This window comes from Myotis davidii, unplaced genomic scaffold (genome assembly GCF_000327345.1).
Source record: "Myotis davidii unplaced genomic scaffold, ASM32734v1 scaffold394, whole genome shotgun sequence".
Classification (NCBI taxonomy): Eukaryota; Metazoa; Chordata; class Mammalia; order Chiroptera; family Vespertilionidae; genus Myotis; species Myotis davidii.
In genome coordinates, this window is record NW_006287548.1 from 991176 (window position 1) to 1003291 (window position 12116).

Here is a 12116-nt window from a genome sequence, read left to right on the forward strand (position 1 = left end):
GATATCTAAATAGCACCTGCCTTTGTTTCCCTTCTGTTGGGCTTTATTACATTGACTACATATCCATAAAGACAATGGCTTGCTGGGTCACCCAGGATAATCACCTATTGTAGTTTTCCCCCCATACCCTCCAGATTGCATGTACTATCTGCTTCACTGGACCTCTAATCCCAGGTCCACCTCCTAGGACCAGGGATCTCTCCCACATGTACAACTTGGTAATGCTTATCTACACATATCTAAAGACAGCTGCCTATCAGGACAACCACGTTCGCCCCCCCCCCCCCCCCATATTTTACAGATACCATGTCCTACTTTCTTTTCATTCACAATCTAATTAATTGATAGCCACCAACTTCACTGAACCCACATCTGAGTGCTAACCACTCAGTGACAGTCTCATACTTTTGAGGGTCAACCAATTAGTGGGGTCACTCCAGTTGCAGTTCTGAAACCTAAACAATCGATAAGTCTTGCTTCCCCCAAACACACTTTTAAGTTTGATGTCAACCACTACTGCCTCTGTCACCAACATAATCCCCAAACGAGCCTTCATCCCAGCCCCACCTAAGATCAACAGGCTGCCTTGTTCAGAGAGATTATGGCTATCCAGTATTTCTTTCCTAAGTAATAAATTTAGTTTTTTGTTTCACATACTGAGTAATAATACCTTCTTTCCACAATACGAAATAAATCTTTTTAGCAACCTTAGACTACCTTCCTTAGCTTGATAAAGGAAATGTACTAGATCTATAGAAAGCATCATATTTAATGGTGAAACGGTGGTGGCAACTCTGTTAAAGGCCCTCATTCTACTGTTTCAGTGAGAAAGGTAATACCAGGGCCATAAAATAAGACAAAGAAATAAGGAATAACTATTAGAATTATAGTGATATGCCAGGAAATGATTTTTGACCAGCCAAACCCAAAAGAATCAAATTACAGTTAGAACCAAAAATGAAGTTCAGTAAAGTGATTGGATACAAGCAATACTAACAACTTTAATGGTAATTGTTCACGTTTATTGAATGTTTGCAATGTGTTGGGCACTAGTCTCAGTGCTTTGCAGGTTTCATTTAATCCAATTCTCACAATAACCTTGTAGAGTAAGTATGCTCCCTCTTTAAGAAGTGAGAGACAATGAGATTGAGTAAATTGCCAAGAATACCTGGCTTATGTAGGATGAGTCCAGGATTTGAACCCAAGCAAACCAATATCAGAAATAATGCCCTTAATCACTGTTATAGTGATCTGCAAGATTTTTGTTCATGGATCTCATAAGTAAAAATAAAAAAAAATAAAAAAAGAGTAAGCACTCCCAACATAGGTATATTTTATCTTTAAACTGTATGCATGTTATAAAATAAAAAAGAGATAGAAATGTTTAAAGAAAAAAATAAAGACAAACTAAACAATATTTTCAAGTAAATTTTATTTTACCAAAAATAGCTCTTTAAGTCCTCTGTGAATTAGTAGAAATAATGTGACCAAGTATATGTCTTCTCATTTTGTAAACCTATAACGGTGATGCAGTGTCAGACCACCCATTTGCTCTATCACCAAGTCCAGTTTCTTTTGACACAGCAGGTAACATCTGTGAATATAATTGGTTGGGGAAACAGATAAAGGCAAACTTTTGATTTACAGATATTATTTGAATGTTTTAAAAATAAGAGTATATTCATTTATCACTGACATAATTAAAGAAAAAAATTTAAAACCCAACTTTCAGTTGATTCCTGTTTGCCTGATCTGGCCCTTGCTTGCCTCTAGCCTCAACCAACACTTTCAACCCCTCTAACTCTGCTTTTTATCCACAGTGGCTTCCTGTTCCTTCAACAATCGATTCCTCCACCGCCTCCTAGTTTTAAAACTTCATATATGCTCTTCCCTCTGGAAGCTTTTTCTTCTCCCTAGCACCCACACTTCCCCCAGCTCTTCTTCATCCCTCAAAGACACCACTTCTCTGGGAAAACCTTCCTAGGCCACTAATAGAGGTCAGACCCCTGTTATAGCTCCCTTCACTTATGACAGATTATAGCTATACATCTATGTGTGTGATTATTTGATAAATGAGTGTCTTTCCCATAGGACACTAAGTTGCACAAAAAACATATTTTATTCACTGTCATGTCTTCCAACTCTAGCACAGTACCCGAGCATATGATAGATTTTCAGTAAACAATTGATGAATTTATAGTTGACTGGATTCATTCTCATTTGTGATGCCAACCTAGACATGGGAGGGATAAAAAACATTCCTAAATTAGCTCCCCTCCCATGGGGCTTGAGGAGGAACTTGCCTTGGATGTTTGGTGGCTACTGTGCCACCTCCAATGCTGTTTGAGTCCCAGTAAGGGCACATACCTAGGTTGCATGTTCAATCCTTAGTCTGGAGGGATGCATACGGAAAGCAACCAATAAATCTCTCTCTCTCTCTCTCTCTCTTTCTCTCTCTCTCTCTCTGTCTGTCTCTCTCTCCCTCTCTCTCTCTCCATACCCTGGGGTGAGAATAAAAAAATTTTAATGCATTAGCAAGGTGGTCATTATAGGCGACAGGGGAGTCCATTTGGCTGGAACTTCTGGGAAGTATAAAGAATACCTCCTAGAATTATCTGTCAAAGGACAGAGACTAGGGCACATATCTGCAGGCTCCCATCCCCCCCGCCCTTGGTTAAGAGTAAGCCCTTGGACATTAGCTCCTCTGCACTCCCAGGCTGCACAACTTCTCAAGCATCAACCTGAGTGCCACCCACAGACATTCAACGTGATGATAATGGGAGCAGCAGTGAACAAGTGGCTCTGATTTGTAATTGCAACCCAACCACCAGGAAGGCAACTTCTAGGACAGCACATTTCATACAATAATCAGCAATTCCGAATAGGAAATGCAGGCACTAGACGAAGACACTCTTTGTCTGTGATGATGATCATGGCTTTGCTCAAATTGACAATTTAAGTTGACAGTACTGATAACTCCAGAGCAGGCTGCCCTGTATTTCTTTCCAAGATACATTGATTTCAGTTCTCCCATGAGCCTCTTGACTTCTTTTTCCTCCCCTATCAAAGAGAGTGACAAGTCACAGTGTGCCAGTGAATAAGGTCAAGAAGAAGAAAGAGAGGCTATTTCCTGCCAAACTTCATATCCTTCACGTGCAATTGCAAGCTGTTGGATGACAGCTACTGCCACAATGAGTGCAAGCACACAGCCGAGCTTTAAGAATTACACAACTTGCAATGTGGTTGAACATCTATAGCTCACATCTCCCCTGCCTCTCTTAACCTCCCCACACTCCACTGCCCCCTTCACTGACTGATGGCAAAGGCAGCTGAACTATCAGATTCTCAGATTTAAAGATTGACTACTGACACTTTCCAATCTGTGGCTGAGCTAGCCACCACCAGTCACTGCAATCACCACTCTCATGTTCCGTCTCACCTCCCCCCAAAACTCCCTACCTCCCCCCAAAACTCCTCTAACCCCCATGAGACCATGGATCCTTTAGAAAAGCAGGCTCTAACCTCTTTGTGTTTGCAAACACTTCTGGAGATCTCTATCTCATTCTCTTGTGTTACTCATTTGACAAGTATTAAAAATCACAAACTCATCTTTTCCCTCGGGTGATTAATGCACTTCCGTTTTTCTGTAAGCACAAAGGACTCTTCCTTCAGGCCACAACATTTGATAAAGAAATAAATCTTTGACATTATTAATTCCCTGGGCTGAGGGTTTGTTTAATAACTATTCTGTCAGTGATGGATCTGAAGAGGCAGGGTATGTGCCTGTGTGTGTGCGTGAGAGAGAGAAAGGGAAGGAGGGAGAGGTGATGGGAGAAGTGTGGGGCAGAAAAGGGAGGATAATTTGATTGTGGCCTAGAGATTAGGCCTACTGACATTACAAAGCACCTCTTTATCCAGAACTGGGCACCAGTGTGACAAATCATGGCTTTCTGTCCCTCTCCACCTCACTATCTGATTAGGTCCAAGCCAGCCAATCACAGCACACGATTTGGAAAACATTTCCTCCTTGACATTCAGGGAAACAATCTCTGGTTGAAAAAAAAACACCCAACACATTATAAAATAATGGAAAAGCATCAATCAGCTGGGAATGTGCATCTACTGGTTGGAGGCAAGTGATGTTTTTATTTAAATGGGACTGAAGGCAGGGAGGTTTGATTTTTTTCACAAAGATACCAAAGCAGAGCGGGGGAATATTTGCATATAGGCTCTTGTCTTTTCCTTCTACATAGTAGGTTTATACAGCTAGATGGGCAACAGATAGTCATCTGTAAGGCATTACATGGTGACCAGTCAATTACTTGTCTAATTGGGTGTAATTCAAATAGAAATTCAAAAGTAATTTCAATGCACGTATACACACACACACACACACACACACACACACACCTTCCTCAGATGAAGTAGTTAAATTGCAGAAAAGGAAATAGTTGCCCTTTTGGAATGAGCCTCATTCAGGGTTTCAGCAATCGGCTGCCTGCTTTCTTACCAGAGAGGCAGCAGACCTGGTGTGGGAGCCGGGGATAGACTCTTCCAAGACCCAGACCTGCTCAGCGAGTCCCTGAAACATTGATCAGCCCATCCCTCCCCTCACCGCCCCCCCGCCCCCATCATGGCATAACCTTCTACCCTCCTGCTGTCCCCAAAGATAGACGTGTTTGTATGACTCATAGGTCCGCGAACTCAATCCAGATGGTACATAACTCACTGAATGAATGAGATGTGTCATTTCAGGCTATAAAAATAATTCACTGCCTCCCCTTTTCCTAAAGGGGCCTCGGGACCTGGTGCTTTCACCTCTGCCCCCTGCAGCTGCAGCCCCACAGCCTCTGCAAAGTCCCAGCAGCCCCAGCGGTGCCTGTGCTGAGAACCAAGGGCTTATGCCGCTCTGAATGACAAGTGCTTCCTCCTGGATTTTGAAAAGAAAAACTTAAAAATATATGCAATTATATCTATAAATATATAAATTATAAATACATCAATATACATATTTCCTATCTGAGATATCCCCAAATACTTACAGGGACCGTTTTTTTCTCTCATGTATTAATAATAAAATGCAAATATGCTACAGTTTTTCTTTTCCTTTCTTAGTTAAAGGACAGAAACTTCCACAATAGAATATATGGCTTACCTATTCACCTGAACTGCTTCTGGGAGAAATAGTGCAGGAAGCTAAATTCATTATCAGTTGCTTTTCCCTCTGTCTTTCTCACTTTTTATCCTGCTAGCTCCTTACACCCAACCCAGGTTCACCATTGCACACATATACATATACTCCCACTGGCAAACACACAATTTATCTCACCAGTTCAAATCACCCATTCCCGCTTTCATAAAATGGCCCCTGTAATTACCTCACTGAGGTCTGCCCTCCCTCCCAGCACACCACAGATAAGCAGCCTTTATTTAATTCCTTTCACCCTCCCAAAGTCAATTCAATCATCTCATTGGTTATTTCTGCTTTCAACCCCACCCTCATGACCAGAAATGGTTAGTTCTCTTTCCCACTCCCTGAAACCCATCAAGACTGCACCTCCGATATTCTAGTTTGAGTTAAGTTTCCCCCTCAGTATCTACCCTCAATATTTCTTCACTCCTCAATTTTTCAGACAAAATATTTTTTATTATTTTTAAAATTGCTTATTTTTCTCTGCCAGGTTCTAAGCTTCACTAAAGGCAAGACTGGTGTCTGCAATTATACTGAATACCACACACACACACACACACACACACACATGCACACTCCATCCAAAAATGTTTCATTGCGTGTGGCCAGTGCTTTGCAAAATTTTGCTAGTAAATCTTAGCAATTTTAAGTCCTAGGAGAGAACCCTGAAAGAAGACATTTGGAGACTTTGAAATCAGACCAAAAAAAGAGAGGGCATTAGCACTTGGCAAGTTTCCTTACCAATCTAATGCTTGGTATTCTTGCATGTTAAATGATGATAATAAGGCCTTCATTGGGTGAATGTGGGAACTGATAGGACAGAGTGTATAAGAGGGGGCAGAATGGCTGGCACATGGTCAGCAGAAGTCACATCGTATTGGTTTCTTTGTCCTCACGGGTCAGCCTTGCTACTGGCTCCAGACTCACTTCAGAGATGACTGGGGTGTGTAGCCTTGGGACTCACTCCATGGCCCATGCCTCCCACATTTCCCATTTTCAGCATGACTATCTGATCACGTTCTCCCATCTCCCACTCTTCCTTGCTTTCCTTCCTAATGTTGCCTTTGAAAAGCAATCATACAACACAATCTCTCCTTTCCAAGGCACACAGGAAAAATTAAATATTTGAAAACCCTTCATTCATGACATCACTCTCTCCAAAGGGGATCAAGCAAGCTGTCCGGGGCTGCCGCAGGAGCACCTGTGCCTGGTAACCATCTCCCTAGCAACAGGCTTCCCGATGGCCAATTGACGTTCCTTTTGAAGCTCTAACAGTTTCCAAAGCATGTCTGCTTCTCCCACTTTGATTAATCAACATCACCTCCTTCAGTGTGTGTTTAAGTGAAATAATGGATTGCTGCTCAACTAAAGTTGAATGGCAGAGGGTTTTGATGAATTTCAGGAAGAAAAGGCCAAAAAATATCTGCGATGCCTTGAAAAGGAAAAACCTAAAAACCTCTCTTTCTTTGTTGCCTGCATTCTTGTAAACAATGATGTTCATAAAAGTAATCTTTCAAATCAAGAACAATTGCCCCATCTCACCAAGGCTTTGGGGGTAGTCCAGGGGTTCCAGCTTTATTTTTTCTGCTTTGAATACTTGAAATCCCACAGATACTTGTCTCATAAGGGTAACACTTATCACAGTGGTCGATGTCATCTCCCAGGGATTCTTAGAACTCAGTGTTTAGAGAGTCTGACAACTCTTTTGGAGTGTGCCTTTTGTTTCCTGGCAGGAAACATTAAAGTGTGTTTTTGAAGATACATTTTTTCAGGGAAAGTTTTGTGTGTGTGTGTGTGTGTGTGTGTGTGTGTGTGTTTTCTCTCTCTCTCCCTGGGAATCTTTTCCCCAAGGCTTAGAAAGTTCTTATATTTCTATGACACCAGAAATTTGTCTGTGTCTCCTCTTTGCCCTTTTGTGTTGGGACCAGAATTCTTGATTTGTCCTAATCTGCCTCGGGGTTTCATCCCCAATTGATTAAGATCTTTAAAGCAGAGGTTCGCCATTAAAATGGATCACCTATTAGCTTGCGACTTTCTCCTTTAAATCCCTAAATCAGTGGTTCTCCACCTTGGCTGCACATTAGAATCACCTGGGAATCTTTTTAAAATCCTGGACCGCAAAGGCCCAGAAATCAGGATTTTAAAAAGATTCCCAGGTGATTCTAATGTGCAGCCAAGGTTGAGAACCACTTCCTTAAATGCTTTTGAAAAGGTGAACTAAGAAAGTGGAATCAGCTCTGTCATGTATCCAGGTCTAAGTACTTAAATGGTAATTCGTGACTTTTTAAGTCAAAATGGGTTATTCACTGCCTGCCACGGGAGAATACAAAAGAAGCCAGGAGCTTCATTTCATATGTTATTATCATGTGCTGACAATCCATTTGCCCCTGTCTTGCGTGCAGTCATTTTAAAGATGACTCACAGAATGAATTAACACTGATTTTTTTTTTCTCTGGGCTTTAGGAAGGATACTAAATGGGGGCAGCTTTTTTTTTAACAAGCAGGTCTTTCAGGGATTCCTCAGAGTCCCCACAAGGTGGCACACCAGCACAACATGAAAAAGGAATGATGTCCCAGGGAGCCAGCTCCCAGCCTCTGTTAATGCCTTGATTTTCCACTTACAAGCAAGAAAATGCCATGGAAACTTTTGTTTTCCTCTTCGAGGGAAGGAGGAGGGAAGGGGATGGAGGTGGCACACAGCCCCCTTCCGCTGTGTGTTTCACGCTGCCTATAGCCACATCGGGACATTGTACATCATGCATAGTCGGAATCCAGCATTTTCTGATCTTACCCACAGCCCCATTCTAAGCAAAAAGGAACCAGCATGTTGTATTGAGCTCGAAAACATCCAAAGTCACAAGTAAGGGGAATGAAGAAAATCATTTGAGCAGAGGGGGAAACATCAGCGGGTTCATTTGGACAGCAGGAACTGGGCAAAGTAACTAGAATTTACCAGGTGGCTGGTTCCAGGTGCCAAAGGGTCCTTACCTGGAACTTGTCCTGCTTCTCATGCAGAGACAGGAAAGGACTTCACAGTTTTACCTTAAAACCTCATCTGTGCTCACAGCCCCTTCCACTGACCCCCGCCCCCAACATAATGCCCTTTTCGTATTATTCCCCTGTGATCTGGGCAATTGCTGGCCATTCCACAGGAGCTGCTGAGCAGAGGCAGGCATTGCTCCCTTCTGAATGAACTCACGTCCTGGCGGCTGTGTCCAGCCGAGTCCAGTGCCTCTATCTGTCCACCTCACGCATTCCTGGGTGCAGGGAAGTCCACACAAAGTACCTTTAGACCATGTGCACCGGGGTCTGCCTAATCTCGTTAGATTTCTCATTTCCAGCGCAATCCCATCATGGCGCTGTGCACCGGTGCCCCAGATTAGTGGCTTGTCAGGACGGTGCCCCACTAATGAGTTAATCCAAATAATGCTCAAATCCCAAATCAGATTGAAGACGATCCAGTCTGGCTAGAATTAGAGAGTGAGACACGCTGGCTGGAGGAACAAGTGCTCATTCTCTTTGTTTTGCCTCAGAATGAAATAGGTGGAGCGCTGTCAAACTCCAGAGACGGTTTTCCTGTGCAGGACATTAACCTCCATGACACAATTGGGAATAATAAACAGAAAAGAGTACATCTGTATGGATTGGTATAAATTTCCCTTAGAGGGTCAGAAAACACACATACACACACATATGCAGGCTTAATATATTCAGCAGATCTATGTCCTTCACAGCTTCTAGTTTTCCTGCCTTTCCTGTGAGGTTGGCCTCAAGACCTTGCAGATTTTGCATCTGATGTATTTCAGTGGCGACCTTAGGATGTAGGGTTAGGCCAAAAAAAAATTGTTTTAAAGCTTATTTGTTTCCTTATTTTCCCTCAGGGTAAAGCTGGGCTCCAGAAATCCCAAAATGTAGACTAGCAAAGTTCAGGTCAGGCCCTTAACAAAGGAGCTAGGAAAACAGAATGCAGTCAGGGTCATTGTGGTTTCAGGTGTTCTTGAAAATAAAGCCATGGCTTAAAAAGTGGATGCTTAAATTGGTTTCTTATTTCTGCAATTTTCTAGTCTCTTTGAGAATGAAAGAAATGGTTTCTGCTGGCCAAAGGCAGATTTTAGGATGACCAGCCAGTGGGCCAGCGCAGAGCAGTGGAATAGCTGTGGTCCATTCTCCCCCAGCACAGCAGCTCGGGCCCTCATCGGGGCAGAGCTAGTCTTTGACCTTGTTGCTGGATGAAGCCCAAAGAACAGAGTTTGACTCTTAAGAGTCAAGTTCGGGTAGCTCCTCAGAGTACATACATGGACCATTCTGTACTCTGACTTTTATGTTGGTCCTCACCTCAGTGCTTTCTATGCCCCAGGGTCTACAGAAAAAAATTTTTGTTTAATGAAGTACTGATAGAGTGCTGCAGGTTTAACCCATCTCTCCTCACTTTGCATTTCCCTTTGATAGTCTGTGTTTAGTTTTATATTCAGAGGATCTGAAAGAGGCCAGATTCAAAAAGTTATGTATGATTTCATTTATATAAATTTTTAGAAAAGGCAAAATCATAATAACTGAAATCCAGATCAATGGTTGTTTGGGGAGTGGGGAGAGGGACTGACAGCAGAGAGTCAAGAGGGGACTTTTTGGGTGGATGGAAATATTCTGAACATTATTGTGGTGCTAATTACACAGAGGTATACACTTATCAAAACTCACAAAATTTTACTTTTAGTATAGGTCAATTTTATCGCACATAGATTACACTTCAATTACAAAATTTTTTAAAAATTCTTTGGGGATGAAGAAGTTTTTAAATTTTGTAAAACTGCCATAAAAGCAAACACAACAGCCAGTGTGAGCTATTTTGTAATTTGCATCTGTTTTTGCCGATATCCCATTAGCTTCAGGGCTACAATAAGATCTGAAGAAAATCAGAATGATGTTAAGTAGGTAGATATAAGCAAGTAGGTATAGGTAATAATACCACCGTATTTTCTCAGGCCTCTGCAGCCTTCCTGAGTTTCTTATTTTTTTAAAGATTTTTAAATGACTTTTAGAGAGAGAGGAAGGGAGAAGAAGAGAGAGAAGCATCAGTGTGAGAGCAATACATCCATCACTTGTCTCCTGCACACCCCGTACCGACAATCAAGCCCCAAAACCCTGGCAGGTGCGCTGACCAGGAACTAAACGGGCAACCTTTTGGTGTATAGGACAACACCCAACCAACTGAGCCACACCAGCCAGGACCCTGAGGCATAGGGAATGTGAACCTGCTCATATTAACTTGCTAGAAGTTGGCCAGTGGATGACCTAAGCTGCTTGTTAACCGCACCTATGGCAATCAGCTCTCCATCCTCTCCCCTTGCCCTACCTGGACACTAATAACAGCAGTCACCACAGCCTGCCTCCTCGGCTTGGCCCAGGGACAGGGTGCAAATCGATGATCATTTTTCTTGGCGAATTATGACACAGGCACATCGACTCACCCTGGAAGAAAGCAGCCCCTGCCAATATTGTAAAGCAGCCAGGAGAGAGATGCGAGGCCTGCTCGGGCCTCTCTGCCTCCCTGCTGACTCTCATTACCCAGTCGGAATTTTACAATCCTCCCTTCCCACTGCCCCCCCTCCCCACTGCCGCACCCCTCCTCCCCAAATTGGATCCGAGGACGCTGCGCTCGGCAGACTGGCTGCTTCTTTTGTGTGCCCACTGCTGCGGAGTGGATTGGGCTCCTAATGAGCTTTGACACTAATGGAACTGTGAGACGGTGTGATTGTGGATTCTCCCCCCATGCAGCGTGGACCTGGCAGGAAGTGAGCCCAGACTCTGCACCCTTTCACCCTCCAAAGAATTCTATGGAAACCATCCTCCACAGCCAGCTGGGGCCCTCCTCCCCCTTCACCCCCCCTCGGTTCAGTTTCCTCTCCCCTCCATCATCCTGCAGGTGGCTGAGAAGAAGGTTTTATGGCCTGATGCGTGGTGGGTTGGTTGACAGCGCCGGGGACCGTCTCTAATTCAAGGAGGCCGTAGAGCATAGAGGTGAGATTGGAAAGGGGAACTGGGGCCCATAAAAACAAAGACTTGCCCCACTTGCGTTTAAAAAGCGATCCGAGGAGGAAGGGGACCAGGGACTGCACGGTTGTTTTCTATTAGATGCTTAACAACGTGTGTAAGTGGAGGCGATTTAAGAAAAAAACAACAACATGTGCTTCTGTAATTTCCACGTTGTGTGTGGTACAGGTGTAAGAGACTGCAGCTAACTATTGAACTGTGAGCTAATTATAGGAAGAAACAGATGTTGTCCTCTAACGAGGAGACGGAGGCGCAAGATCCTGCCTGGCGAGGAAGCCGGAGGAAGCCTGTTGCAGGGCTTCGCGGTGCTGGCTGATTCCTCTCGAAATATTCCCTGCCACACACGGTCACGGCCCGTTCTCACATCCGCTCCAGCAGGTGATAAGTAATTTTCACCTCCCTGTGTCTGGGGAGAGGACTAGGTCCCCATTTTATTAACCTCTATGCTTCTCTCAGTTTCCCAGAAGTGAATCATTCCTTGCCCCCAGCTGTGTACTGGCGGGAGGGGTGCCCCTTTGATTTCTCTCAGTTTATTCCCAGTGTGCTGGGTTTCCAGAACAATCAGATATTCCCCGAGCTGTCAACTATTTATCAGGCGATGGAGTTCCTTTCCTAGACCACAGTTTCTGTGTCTTGGTGTTACAGTCTTCTCCCCAAAGCCCCTTACAGGTGACTACACTTCTCTTCAGCGTCATGGGATGCCGGACCCAGAGGGTGTGTTGGTGAGTATAAATGCGACTTCCCAGTTAGATGTCATTCCGCACAAACAGGGCAAGTGTGCGCCTAAGATGGTATTTTTAAAAGTGCTTATCACTGACTTTCACGTAGACCGAAGTATTCAGAATGCGGTCAACCTCCATACCTTGCCAGGAGG